General features: G+C 35.1%; 1 non-coding gene across 1 annotated transcript; it reads left to right on the top strand.

The window, feature by feature from the left end:
• Positions 1–4,294: 4,294 nt before the first annotated feature.
• LOC131170834 (small nucleolar RNA R71) lies at positions 4,295–4,401 on the top strand. The gene has a single exon (XR_009141601.1). It is a non-coding gene; the product is annotated as a small nucleolar RNA R71 (small nucleolar RNA).
• The last annotated feature ends 9,047 nt before the right edge of the window (positions 4,402–13,448 follow it).

Below are 13,448 nucleotides of genomic sequence, written 5' to 3' on the forward strand. Positions count from 1 at the left end.
GGGGAATGATGTGAATGAGTACTCATATATACTAGCTAGTCTTTGTTTCTCCCTTTTAGCCTCGGTTATTGGGAGTATGTGAAATGTCGTGGTGTACAACACGGCATCTATTCAAATTTTGGGTCATGGGTTTGACTGTGTGTATTGTTGGCAACGCCCTTTAAATTATGCATGATTTGATAAATTGTGATTGAAATAAATAATTTATCAATGATTCAAAAATTTGTGCATTGTCTCGGAATTTAAAAGAAATGCAAATAAATAGTTACTATTTGATCAAAATGTTATTCGAATGAATAATTTGCATGAATGAAAATGTTGATTTCTGAAGGTCATGGATTTTGAAGAATTTATAAATTTTAAAATTTTATTTGTTATGAATTGTCAAGCATAAATTGTAGTAAGTTTTAAATTATTAGTTTGTGCACCACTGAGTTCACTACTCAGCGATAGCTTGTCATGCTGTCGTAGATATAGAGACTAGAGGAGCAGCAGATTGAGCTGCTGAGGACAGGGGAGCTACCTGCTAGAAGTTATCGGGTATAATTTATACCCTGACTGTAAATATTCATTTTGATGTATATATTGCACGTAATTGTATGGACATGTAAAATCGGTCTTGAGCAGCTTGTATAAAGTTTGTATAAAGTTGTAATAAATTTTAGTTTGAATTTTCTTAATGTAAATTTCTTGTAATGATGTATCTAAATTTGCTTTATTTCTAATGAAATATGGATGATATTGATTGACAGTATTTTGAGAATTATTGAAATTGTGAATTTGAGAAATTGGTTGAGATTGAGTATGAATTTGAAGCAGTTGTTGAGAAAAATTTTTTAGAAGTGCTTTTTACAGGTATTTGAAGAACTGTTTTCTCAAAATACAGAGGGAACTTTGTCAAAATTTTTATAAAATTTACATAAAAACAAAATGGACCAAAAATATTAACTAGATTTACTTTTAATCATATGATTTAAATATCTATTGGAAAATGCTCACCACTTATCAAAAATAAGAAAATTGTTTTAAAATCCCTTATAGGGTACTTAATGAGTTATCGGTAGGTGAAGTTCGGTAGTTCATTAGGTATTCTACGGGATCATGTTATACCTTACAGAGGGGTAAGGTGTGACACCCTTAACTCATCAAACCTCAAAAATCCTTCCATAATTCAACTACCCATAACATCCACACAAGGTTTAATGAAATAATAATAAAAAACACATACTTACTACTTTGGAAACTCTTCAAAACCTTGACTAAACTTGATCTTCTTGCTGCCTATCTACTACCCAAGTGGTGTAGAACAACTTTTGTGAAGGAATCAAATGGAATGGAGGTGGGATTCATGGTTGCATGGAGCTTGGGACAATTCGGCCATAGAGGTTTTTCATCCTTCAATTTTGGCTGGTTTTTTTGGAGGTTGAAGAAGATGAAAATCTGTTGTCCAAATGAAGGTTTAGTGGTCCACTTTAGGTGTGAGTGGAGCACTAAGTGAGAATATAATGTTTGTTTATTCTTAAGTTTCCTTATTCCCACATTAAGCTCCTATCTTTTGCTATTTACATTAGGTACCACCAATTTAATTTTTCATGATATTTTCCAAGTGTAATATCATGTATTTTTAATGGACATTTAGGTCAAAAGACAACTCGGGGTGTCAAATGACCACAATGCCCTTGTTCGGGTTGCATTCCCAATTTTTCGGTAATACCGAGTTTTATCATTTTTTCGATTTCTTACTTTTCTTTGTACTAATTAATTAATTTTTCTTTGATATTTCTAATGGTATTTATACTTCAATAGATCTTTAAATATGTCTTAAAAATATTTTCTAGGGTTTCTTGCGGTCCAGGGCTAGTCAACGGTCCACTCCGCGACTTCTCGGTGCAGGCACCCATCGCTATGGTTCTCGGCTCGTTTAACTTGGTTACATTTCATTGCTATTATTTTTCCTTTGTTTTTCTTGTATTTTCTTTTCTTGTATTTCATTATTTTATGTCTCCTCATTTATATCTAAGTGTAGTTCTAGGCATTCTAGCTGTCCGGACAGACACTGGTCACCAGAACAGTAGAATGCACTACCGAACATAGGGGTGTTACATATGATACCTGCATCTAATAGTTTTAAAATTTATTTCTTGATTACTTCTTTCATGTTTGGGTTAAGTCTTCTTTGATGTCGATCGTGGGTTTACTGTTTTCTTCCATGGGTATCCTATGCATGCAAATGGAAGGGTTGATTCCCTTTAGGTCTTCTATCTTATACCCTATGGCTTTGCTATGGATCCTAAGTTCTCTTAGCAATTTTTCCTCTTTTAACTTAGATAGGCTAGCATTGATTACAACAAGATATTTAGAATTTGAGTCCATAAATGCGTACCTTAGTGAAGAGGGGAGGGGTTTAAGCTCTACCTGTTTGGCATTTTCCTGGAGCTTACCTTTGGTTTGTTCCTCCTTCAGCTTCTCCATCTCGGAAGCCTTAACTAAGGGTAGTGGTAGATGAGCTACTAACTATTGTGCACAAGCTGCTATTTCTATATTTTCATCTTCTACTGTGTGGCTGTGCACAATACATGCTTCAAGAGGATCTTTAAGATGTGTCTCATGAAATTCCTTTTTAACTTGTTCGTCAATTATGTCAACCTTGAAGCATTCATCAGGTTCAAATTTGTGTTTCATTGTGTCAAACAAGTTGAACTCCACTTCTTCTTCTCCTACCTTGAGGGTTAGTCGTCCATTTTTTACGTCTATGATGGCTCCGACAGTTGCCAAAAATGGTCATCCCAAGATGATAGGAATTTGAACATCTTCTTCCATCTCAAGGACAACAAAGTGCACTGGAATGAAGAATTTGCCCACTTTGATAGGAATGTTCTCAAGTATTCCTATGGGATATTTAACAGATCGATCAGCCAATTGCAATGAGATTGTTATAGGCTTCAGTTCTCCGATCTCCAGCTTTTTGCATATTGATGGAGGCATTAAACTGACGCTTGCCCCAAGATCACAGAGGGCCTTATCTATTTTCTTGTTACCAATGAGGCAAGGGATAGAGAAGCTTTCTGGATCTTTCAACTTTGGAGGCAGTTTGTTTTGCAGTATGGCACTGCACTTCTCTGTTAGAGCTACTGTTCCATAGTCTTCTAGCTTTCTTTTTTTTGACAGAATTTCCTTAAGAAATTTGGCATAGGATGGCATCTGAGAAAGTGCTTCAGTGAAGGGGATGTTGATGTAAAGTTTCTGTAAAACTTCCAAAAACTTCCCAAACTGCTTTTCTAATTTGGCTTTCTGAAATCTCTGAGGAAAACGTAGGGGAGGCTGGTATGGCTTTGGTAATTTCTTTGTCTTCCTTGCTTCTTCTTCCTGATCTTTCTTAGCTTCTTCCTCTTTTTTCTCTGGTTGGCCGTCAGAATTTTCTATGGTTTCCTTTGTCATTTCTACCTCTGGTTGTACTAGAGTTCTCCCACTCCTTAGTGTAACTACCTTATAATGCTCCCTTGGGCTCATTTCTGGTTGGCTAGGCAGCTTGCCAGCAACCTTACTTGAAGAACTTGCTTGCTAAGCGATTTGATTCTCTAGCATCTTGTTATGAGTAGCAAGTTGGTCTACTCTGGAAGTCAGCTGTTTAATCAATTCAGTTTGTTATTGTTGAGTTAATAGGAATCCTTCCATCATGGTTTCCATGGTCATCTTTGGTTCAGATTGTTAAGGTTGGAGAGGTAGTGGTGGTTGTGCAAAGTTTTGACCTCTGTTCTGAAATCCAGGGGGTGCTGGTGGTTTGTACCCTTATTGCTTGTTTATTGGCTAGTTCTACTGATTAGACCATGAGAAATTTGGGTGGTTCCTCCATCTAGGGTTGTAAGTATTTGAATATGGATTGTTGGGCTGCCTCTGGTTGAAGTTTCCTCCATTATTCACATAGTTCATCTGTTCTGTGGAGGGTTCATTGAAATTGCTGTATTCTGAACTCATGTATCCTCCTCCATAGCTGTCCTCATGTTGACTATTTATACCGGCTGCATTGGTTTGCATCCTTTTGAGTTTCCTTATGAGCTGATCAAACTCAGCATTTATCATGCTTAGGGCGTCTACTTTCAGGACCCCTGCAATTTTCCTTGCATTTCCTCTTTCATTCGACCACTCATAATTATGGTATGCAACCCTTTCTAAAAGTTCAAGTGCTTGTGGCATTGTTTTCTCCATTAGATCACCTTCTGCAGCTGAATCAACTATGCTCCTCATAGAGGGTAGTAATCCATTATAGAAATTTTGCACTAATAGCCAATCTTCTATGCCATGGTGTGGACATTCTCTCTGCAGGTCTTTAAATCTTTCCCATGCGTTATAGAGTGATTCTCCTTCCTTTTGTCTGAAGGTGTTGAGCTTAAGCCTCAGTTTTGTAGTCTTTGCAAGTGGAAAATACCTTGCTAGAAATGATTGAGATAGGTTTTCCCAAGTTGTGAACGTTCCAGCTGGTTGAGAGTGTAACCACTTCCTCGCTTTGTCTTGAAGGAAGAATGGGAATGCTCTGAGTCTTATTGCTTGATCAGACACTCCATTCATCTTGAATGTGTCACATAGGGCAATAAAGCACTAGAGGTGATAGTGTGGGTCTTCTATTAGTGAACTTACAAATTGGATTTGTTGAATCATTTGGAGCCATGTTAGTTTTAATTCAAAGTTGTTGGCTTCCATTGTGGGTCTAGTGACACTGGGCTAAAATCCTTAGATAGATGGAGCTCCATAATCTCTCAAGAGTCTTGGTCTGTCATTATTATCGGCCATGGCTGGAAATTCAAGATCTCTTTGACCATGCTCTTGATGTTTCCTTTCTCTCCTGATGGCTTTTAGAGTTCTGTCTATCTCCGGATCACAGTCCAAAATTTTTTCTTCTGGCCTTGTTCTGGTCATATACCAGATTAAGCAACTGAGAGGAAAGAAGAAAAATACAACCAGTAAAATAAAACTAAATAATAAATATAATTGCCTAAATCAGCTAAATCGCCTATCGCTTGATATTACTAAAACCAAAAATCCTCGGCAATGGTGCCAAAAACTTGTTTGCCTGGTTTTACAACCCCGCAAGTGCACAGATCGCAACAAATAATAAAATGATGAGTAGAGTATCGTTTCCACGAGGATTTTGTTTAGTAAGTACCAATCTACACAGAAAGTTTGACTGTTTAGGCTATCGAATACTTAGGGAATGAAATTTGTTAATTTTAAACACTAGAATGGTAAACTTAAAACGAAGTAATCTATTTTGGAACAATTCTGGAATTAGGATTTCACACTTGAACCTTACTAGGGATGTTATCTCGTTCATTTACTAATTTAAGGATCATTTTCCTTGATGGAAATTAGCCCTAAGTTATCCTAAATCCTCTCTTAAGGTATCTAGGGTGTATTTTAATTAACTCAAACCCTACTTTCGTGGTGATCAAATTAATTAAAATCCTTTAAGACATTTGACCAATTTTTAGATTTCACAAAGGTATCAGCCTATGTCTAGGTCAGAATTCCTAGGTTCAAGATCTTGATTTTCTAATGTTAATCTTCACATTTCAGTCATTCAATCAACATCTACAATCATGTCTAAGTGGCTACCATCACATAGCATGCATTAAGATCATAAGAAATTAAATCACGAAACGAATCTCAAATCCTGTAAATAAAACTTAATATTCATCCATAAAAATAATTACAAGCATTACTCTCCCAAATCCAGAATAAGGAAACTACTCACTCATGGTGAGTTCAGCAAACATCATGATAAGAAGTGAAGACAGTAAAAAGAAAATCGTGTAAAAGAAATAAAGCAATAGAAACCTATCTAGGGACATGAAATGAAGGAACTAAAGATAGTTTGCAGCTTTGATCTTGTGGAGCTTCAGCTGGAAAACTTCTTTCGGTACTGATGCAGAGCCTGACAGCAGCAGCCTTCAGCAGCACTCCCGACCACAGTAGTCACTCTTTTTCTGATGTTTTCTTTCCTATTTATATTGGTTGCTCTAGGGTTAGGTCATTTTGAGTCCAAAAGGCTTTAGGAGTCTCCTTTGAATTAGAAAATAGGAGTGGAATTCGAGTTATAAAACTAGCTGCTGCATAGTACATGGCCCGTGTGTCACTACACGGGTCCCGTAATGTAGGGTCGTGTAACTTGCTGGAGGAGAATTGCGAAATCTTATTTTGGCACAGAAAGTTACACAGGTCTGCGCCAACTACACGGGCCGTGTACTATTGTTCCCATAAGGTTCTTCAAGCTTGCGCCCAGTAGAGACTTACACGGGTCCTTGCAGATTACACGGGTCTACTTACACGACCCGTGTACTTGTCTTTCTCATTGATTCTCTTGGCTTTCTTCTGGCAGAGAGTTACACGGGTCTGGGGCTTGGTTTACATGACTAGTGTACTTTGTATCAGCAGCAATTCTCTGTCCCTTGACTCCTCCAAGCTTTCTTTTGCACTCCTATACTTTTGGGGCTTCACTTAAACAGATGAAATGATGCAAAAAACATGAAATTAAGGGCTTTACAATAAAAATTACAAAAACTAATGAAATTGTAATGCCCTCACTTTAGGTAGTCCATGCATCCTACTGTTCTAACGACTAATTTTCTGTTCGAACAGTCTAAATATCTAGAACTACACTCAAACTAGAGTGAGGAAACATAAATTGATTGAATATAAACTAACTAAAATTAAAGAAAAGTAAAAGAAATGAAGTGCAACTCGGTTAAACGAGCCAGGGTCACAGCGATGGGTGACCGTACGGGGAAGTATCGGTAAGGACATTTACTGACCCCAGACACATGAGGAATCCCGAGAGATAATTTTTGGGACTTAATTTAAGGGTTAATGAGGTATAAATGACATTAAAAATGTCAAAGAAAATCCAGGAAAATTTATTTATCGGTACAGACAAAAATAACCCAACAAGCATAGCGAAGGATATTTTGGTCATTTCAACTCTAGAGTTGAATTTTGACCTAAGTGTCAATTAAAATGAGAGAGATTAAAATACCTAAAATAAATTAAAATCATGAATTATGTATAGAAATGGAAAGGAAAAAGAAAATAAATGAAAGAAAAAAAAATTAAATATAATTATGACATAAGATGTTATGATGTCATAAAATGAAATTAATTAAAAATCCTAACCAATAAAATGTTAACAAATTATCATTAAGGGATAAGAAGAAAAATAAAAGAAGACTTCATGAGACAAAATTAACTTAAAAAGAGCCATCTTCTTCTTTTCCTTCTCCCATGGCCGATCCATCACCATCCCAAGCTCCCACCATTTTTACTTTTTCCTAGCTTGATTTCTCCCCTTTTCTTCCTATAAAACCCTAAACACCCTTCATAAAAATTAATCTCCACATCAAGAGAAACATTTTGATTGTCATAAAGTGAAGAAAATTCAAATTTTTAACAAGCCAAGAAAGTGGTTAAAGAGGTTAGTGCACCAATTCATTTCTATTTCTTTTCTAAGCTTGACAAGCTTGCTAAATTAAGTTAGATTGATATGAAATTAAAAGAAATTCATAGGGATAGGAAATTACTAAATTTCAACAGCCATGATAAGAGTTGTGGATTGATGGTTTTGATGAAATTATTTGTGTTTATTTGTGATATTGATGAGTAATTGTGATGAACAAATTGATTAGCATGTGTTTACATGAATTGAGGAATGTGAGTTAGGGTTTTTGACCTAACTTTGGGGAAATTGATGTGTTTCTTGAAATTGATTATGTTGAGATGATTTAATGACCATTAGAAGTGTCATGTATGTCAAATGAAGTTTGTGGAGTTGGGAAAATTGAATTTGGGAGTGTTGATTCATATGCAAGAAATTTAGATCTTTGAGTCTAGTGTATTGTTTGAGTTATAACTAGAGTTGTGTTGCTCCAATTGGTGTGAGGCCAATTGGAGATGAAACCTATGACAAAGTGCCCCATTTTTTATGAAGAAAATATGGCCAAATTTTGTCTATAAGTTGACCAATTTACTGTCCCAATCCGGATGTCTAGACATTGAACCCAGAAAATTGATGAAATGAACAGTACATGTTCATTTGGCCATAACTTTCTCTAGACAGGTCCAACTTTCATTTATGTCATAGAAATGGAACTTTCATTTAGAACACCAGGCCCAGAAATGCCTCTAACCAATTGAAATTGCTAGCCCAAGTAAGGTCACCAAACTGACTAGAACCATTCTGCCCAGAATTTTTTGGACTAAAGCTCACTCGACTAGTTTTGGAAAAAAAGCCATAACTTGGTTTATAAAAGTCCAAATGCTATGAACCAATGGAAAAAGTTTTATAAGACATAGGCCTATAATATTGGTCTTTTGACCAAAACCCAGAACCCAAAGGAATTAGGTCAAATGCTTAAAAGAACTTAGTACATCCAAACCTAGAAATTTACCCAATTTCATCTGACCCCGGATTAGTGTTTATAGCATATCTTCCACTAGAAAACTCCATTTAGGGTGAGCCATACCTTTTCAGAAACCAAAGACACAGGGATCTAACTTTGTTTCAGAAACCTTCTTTAAATTATGAATGTAAGAATCTTAAAAATCCACTCGCAATCACTGACCTGAACTGGAACCCTGAAGACACATGGTACCTGAGTCTAGGCTAGTAATTTGGCTATAACTAATTCTACAAAATTAGGAAAATTATGATTTAAAATTTTAAGTGACCATAAGACATAGGACAACAAATCCTATAGAGAACACTAGACCTAAAAGTGATTGTAACTTATTCAATAAAATTTGTAAAGTGCAATTACAAAATCTACCTAGTCAAGGAACTAGAATTAGGAAGTGAACCAGTTATGGTTATTTGACCATAACTTGAGTTCTAAAAGCCCAAATGACATGATTAAAAAGGGAAAACAAAGATAACACATATTGGAACAATTTCCATGAAGAATGTATGGCCAAATAGTGTCCACATATTAATCAATTTGCTAGATGAACTTAAGATACCCAAACCTAGACCTTGAGAAAGGTTCCAAAAATGACTTGTTACATGATATAAAGTTAATCAAAATCAATTGTTAGACATAAATGTGACATGAATGTACATGAGGGACTTATGTTCCCATCATAAGTAATATGAAAATGTTATTAAATACAACTAGCACATAATATGAAACTATAAATACTTAATAATATAAATTTGCCCAAAGTGTACCTAGACTTACTTATATAGTGTGGATCGATTGGTATACCAATTAGGGATTATAAACTACAGTACTGCCCATAGGGAATGATCAATAATGGACAACATATGTCTAATATAATTGTTCTACTGGCTTTATGCCTACCCGATGGCTATAATGCCTATTATTATTATTACTGGCTTATGCCTGCCCGCTGGCCTTGTGCCTGACATGACCGTTGTATACTTGATAAACATATGAATGTCCAACTTGTATACTCCCGTGTATCTAGTCTTTATAGTCTGTCATAGGTTACTTGGGCATAGAAATGAGTAGAAATCTTTAATTGAAATAAATACATGAGAAGATTGTTAAGGTGAACTTCATTGAATTAAACATGAGATACATGATAAAAAGATTCTGATAAATTTATTTTGTCCAAACTTCTATAAACATGTAAAAGACCTAGAAATTTATAAAATTTTATATTTCCTTATAAGAATACATGTAGAATAATTATTTCAGTTATTTGTTTATTTTTATTTCAATATATGCACCACTAAGCATTATGCTTAGCGCGCTGGTTCTTACCACGCGTAGGTATAGGAGAGCCACAGCAGCAGCAGCAGTAGAGCTTAGATAGGACCTTGATCAAATCTGCTACAGAGTAGTTCTCACCTCATCAATTGTTTTGGTAGGGCTTATGTACATATTAGGTTTTGCATTTTGGTATTGTATGTAATTAAATGATGTAAATAATTTTGGATTGTATATGAATTATAAATATTGTACTTGACTTCATATGAATGAAATAAAGTATTTTATTTTCTTGAAAATTGATATGAGCATGATGAATAATATGATGAATGAATAGATGTAAAGGATATGAATTGTTTTAATAGGTAATATGAATCCCACCATGCACTAATAGAACAGAGGAGACTCTATATGGATCTCCATAAAAATGAAATGGGATAAAAAAAAAAATTTCTACACATAAGATAATATAATTAAACATAAAAATGAAATGGGATAAAAAAAAATTTCTACACATAAAATAATATAATTAAACGAATATTGTACACGATAAAACAGGATAGAGTGCTTCGGCACCGAATGTAGCACACCTTGCTCGACTACACTGTATACGGGTGAGGGGTGTTATAGAAATCAACTATTATACATGAAAATACTTACCTAAATGCTATGAAATAGTATGCAAATGTGCTTAAAAAATCTATACAATTCAAGTGTATCATAGCTCGGTAATTCATTAGGTATACTACGGGAACATGTCATGCCTTACAAGGGATAAGTTGTGATATGTTTTAGTGTTATCAGAGCTTTGGTTTTCATACAAGTTTTGAAATTGCATATTTGAAAATTTTTGATAAGTACAACTGCTCAATTGTCATTAATTGATACATATAGTGCATTACATCATAAATAGAGACTAATGGAGGGAAATCTCCTTGTGTTGGTTATTCAGGGAGTAGAATTCTTTGTGCTTCGGTATGGAAAAGGGGGATCACACAGTAGAGCAATCCGTAACAGCTGAGGTACAGGGGGAGGCCTCAGCTTCTCAGAATACTAGTGGATCAGCTGCACCCATCCCGTCCATGCAGTTTCCTGCTCACTTTGCTCAGTAGATGGTTGCACTATTTCAGCAAATGGCTGGCAATATACCAGTCCAAGCTCTTGTGCAAGCACCTCTAGTGCAACCACCATCCCCAGCCAAACAATATGACAAGTCAATGAAGTATGGGCAATAGAGTTCAAGGGTACAGTGGACCCATTGAAAGCTGAGCAATGGTTAGAACAAATGGAGAGGGTATTTAAGAAACTGCATCGCACCGATAATTTGAAGTTTGAATACTCGGTCTCTCTACAGCATGGAGATACATATGAATGGTGGAAGACCATTCCCCACAGCCTGGTAGAGCCTCCAGTTCTCACTTGGAAAGATTTTCTGAGGGAGTTTAGACAGAAGTATGTCCCTGATACCTATGTGGATATGAAGCTACTAGAGTTTTTGAGTTTGAAGTAGGGTGATAGTGTAACACCCCTCACCCGTCTACAGTGTAGCCGAGCAAGGCGTGTTACACAGAGTGCCAGAGCACCTAATCTTATCTGATTTCATTATAGTTCTCTATTTACTTGTTCAAAAACTTTTTCTGAGGTTTAGGCTATTTTTATTGTTTATCAAAATCTGACTAATTTAGAAAATTCAAAAATTTTAATGATAACCTGACAGAGTGCCTACTGTAATTTGGACTAACAGTTCTTCTAAACCTGCCAAAAACAATTTCAATATCATAACTCAGATTATCTCAAAGCATTCTCATCAGTTTCTCAAACTCAGATTCAGTCTCAAAATTTTTCAAATTCAATCTCATTCAGAATCATTATGATTAAATAATCAATTCAAATATCATAATTCTTATATTTCATTAACTTATATAATTTGCTAATTAAGTACATAAATTTATCAAGTACAGGATATACAAATGAAATTACAGTTACTAATTCACATTATAATAATAATAGTAATTATAATGTACAGATTATAAAACATGCTTAAAATGAGCCCTATCTATGTGCATTGTTGAGGAGGTGACAATCTTGAACTCTTCTGACACTTTTGCAGATCTGAACTCCAAAAATCTCAATCGATACCATCGATTTTACCTTTCAAGACTGCGAGGAAGCAATTCCATCGCGCTAAGCATTTCTGCTTAGTGTTGCAATAGTATAATAAGAAATAATATATAAAAATAAAGAAAGAAATAAATCATAATTCAGACACTCAGGAATCAATTTAATTTGGTATGGTATTTATAGTATCAATGATCTTATATACTAGTTTGTTCCTCTTTGGAAGTGTTTAGCTCATAACTTTTCAGTAATACTACTCAGTATACAAATTATTCTAACTGTATTATATTTTAAGTCTCTACGATTTTGCAATTTATATTTTTATTATGTTTCTTTTGCTAATCTCTTTTACTCATTAATTCAATACTTAATTTAATTGTACTGAAATTTCATTATACTTAACTTAACTTAGCTGCCTGAATTGAATAATGTTTTAATTGACTGCCCATATAGCCTATACACTGACCAGGCTGGATAAACGGATATAATAGCACTGGGTACCTAGTACCTACGACCGTCACACCATCGATCACAAAGTATCTCCCGGTGTGCAAACAGTGTGGCTAAAAAGCCATATAATCAATCAGGCATTAAGCCGAGTATAATAATACAATCTGTATAGCCATAGGCTATTAAAATCATAGTATGGCATAATAAGCCATAAAATACAATATGACGTAAAGTCATTTACAGAACAATTGTCAGAATCCTATTGGCATGCCAACCTATCCAAACTAGTCAACTAGGCAAATTAGGGCATAGTACAAGATTAAATATTTATTTTTAGGGTTTACTAGTCATTAAACAATTCACTGGTCAATGAGAATGTTGACCTTTTCATACATCATGCATAAGTTGATTCTAGTATCAACATGTCACAATTCATAATTCAATATGCTGCCAATATAGTGCAATTTACCATTTTTACAAGTTGGCATTCATTGCCAAATTGCTTCAAGCATCATTGTATATAAATGTCAAATTCTCAATTTTTGTGTGCTAGATTGGTCTAGCTTAAAGTCCTACTTCTCTTGGTTTTTAGCTTCTGGTCAAAGATGAAAAATTGTAGCTCTATGTCTTATTGCACCCTGGGCAAAATTTCAGGTCATTCTGAGCTGTATAGACCAAGATATGGTCAATTTACTAAAGCTGGACAGATTGCACCTTTAGTGCAAAATTTGATCAATTTTAGGTCACTTTTTGTTCTGGCAGTTTTGGTACCTGAACTTGTGCAAGCTATTTTTGACTTGGTTCTCGTCATTTCTGGGCTTTGGTGTCTTCATAAGAATTGTAGCTCTATGTCTTATTGCACTCTGGGCAAAATTTCAGGTCATTCTGAGTTGTATAGACCAAGATATGGTCAATTTACTAAAGCCGGACAGATTGCACCTTTAGTGTAAAATTTGATCAATTTTAGGTCACTTTTAGTTCTGGTAGTTTTGGTACCCGAACTTGTGCAAGCTATTTAACTTGATTCTAGTCATTTCTGGGCTTTGGTGTCTTCATAAGAATCGTAGCTCTATGTCTTAGTGCATTCTGGGAAAAATTTTAGGTCATTCTGAGATGTATAGACTAAGATATGGTCAATTTACTAAAGCTGGACAGATTGCACCT

This window comes from Hevea brasiliensis, chromosome 11 (assembly GCF_030052815.1).
Source record: "Hevea brasiliensis isolate MT/VB/25A 57/8 chromosome 11, ASM3005281v1, whole genome shotgun sequence".
Taxonomy (NCBI): domain Eukaryota; kingdom Viridiplantae; phylum Streptophyta; class Magnoliopsida; order Malpighiales; family Euphorbiaceae; genus Hevea; species Hevea brasiliensis.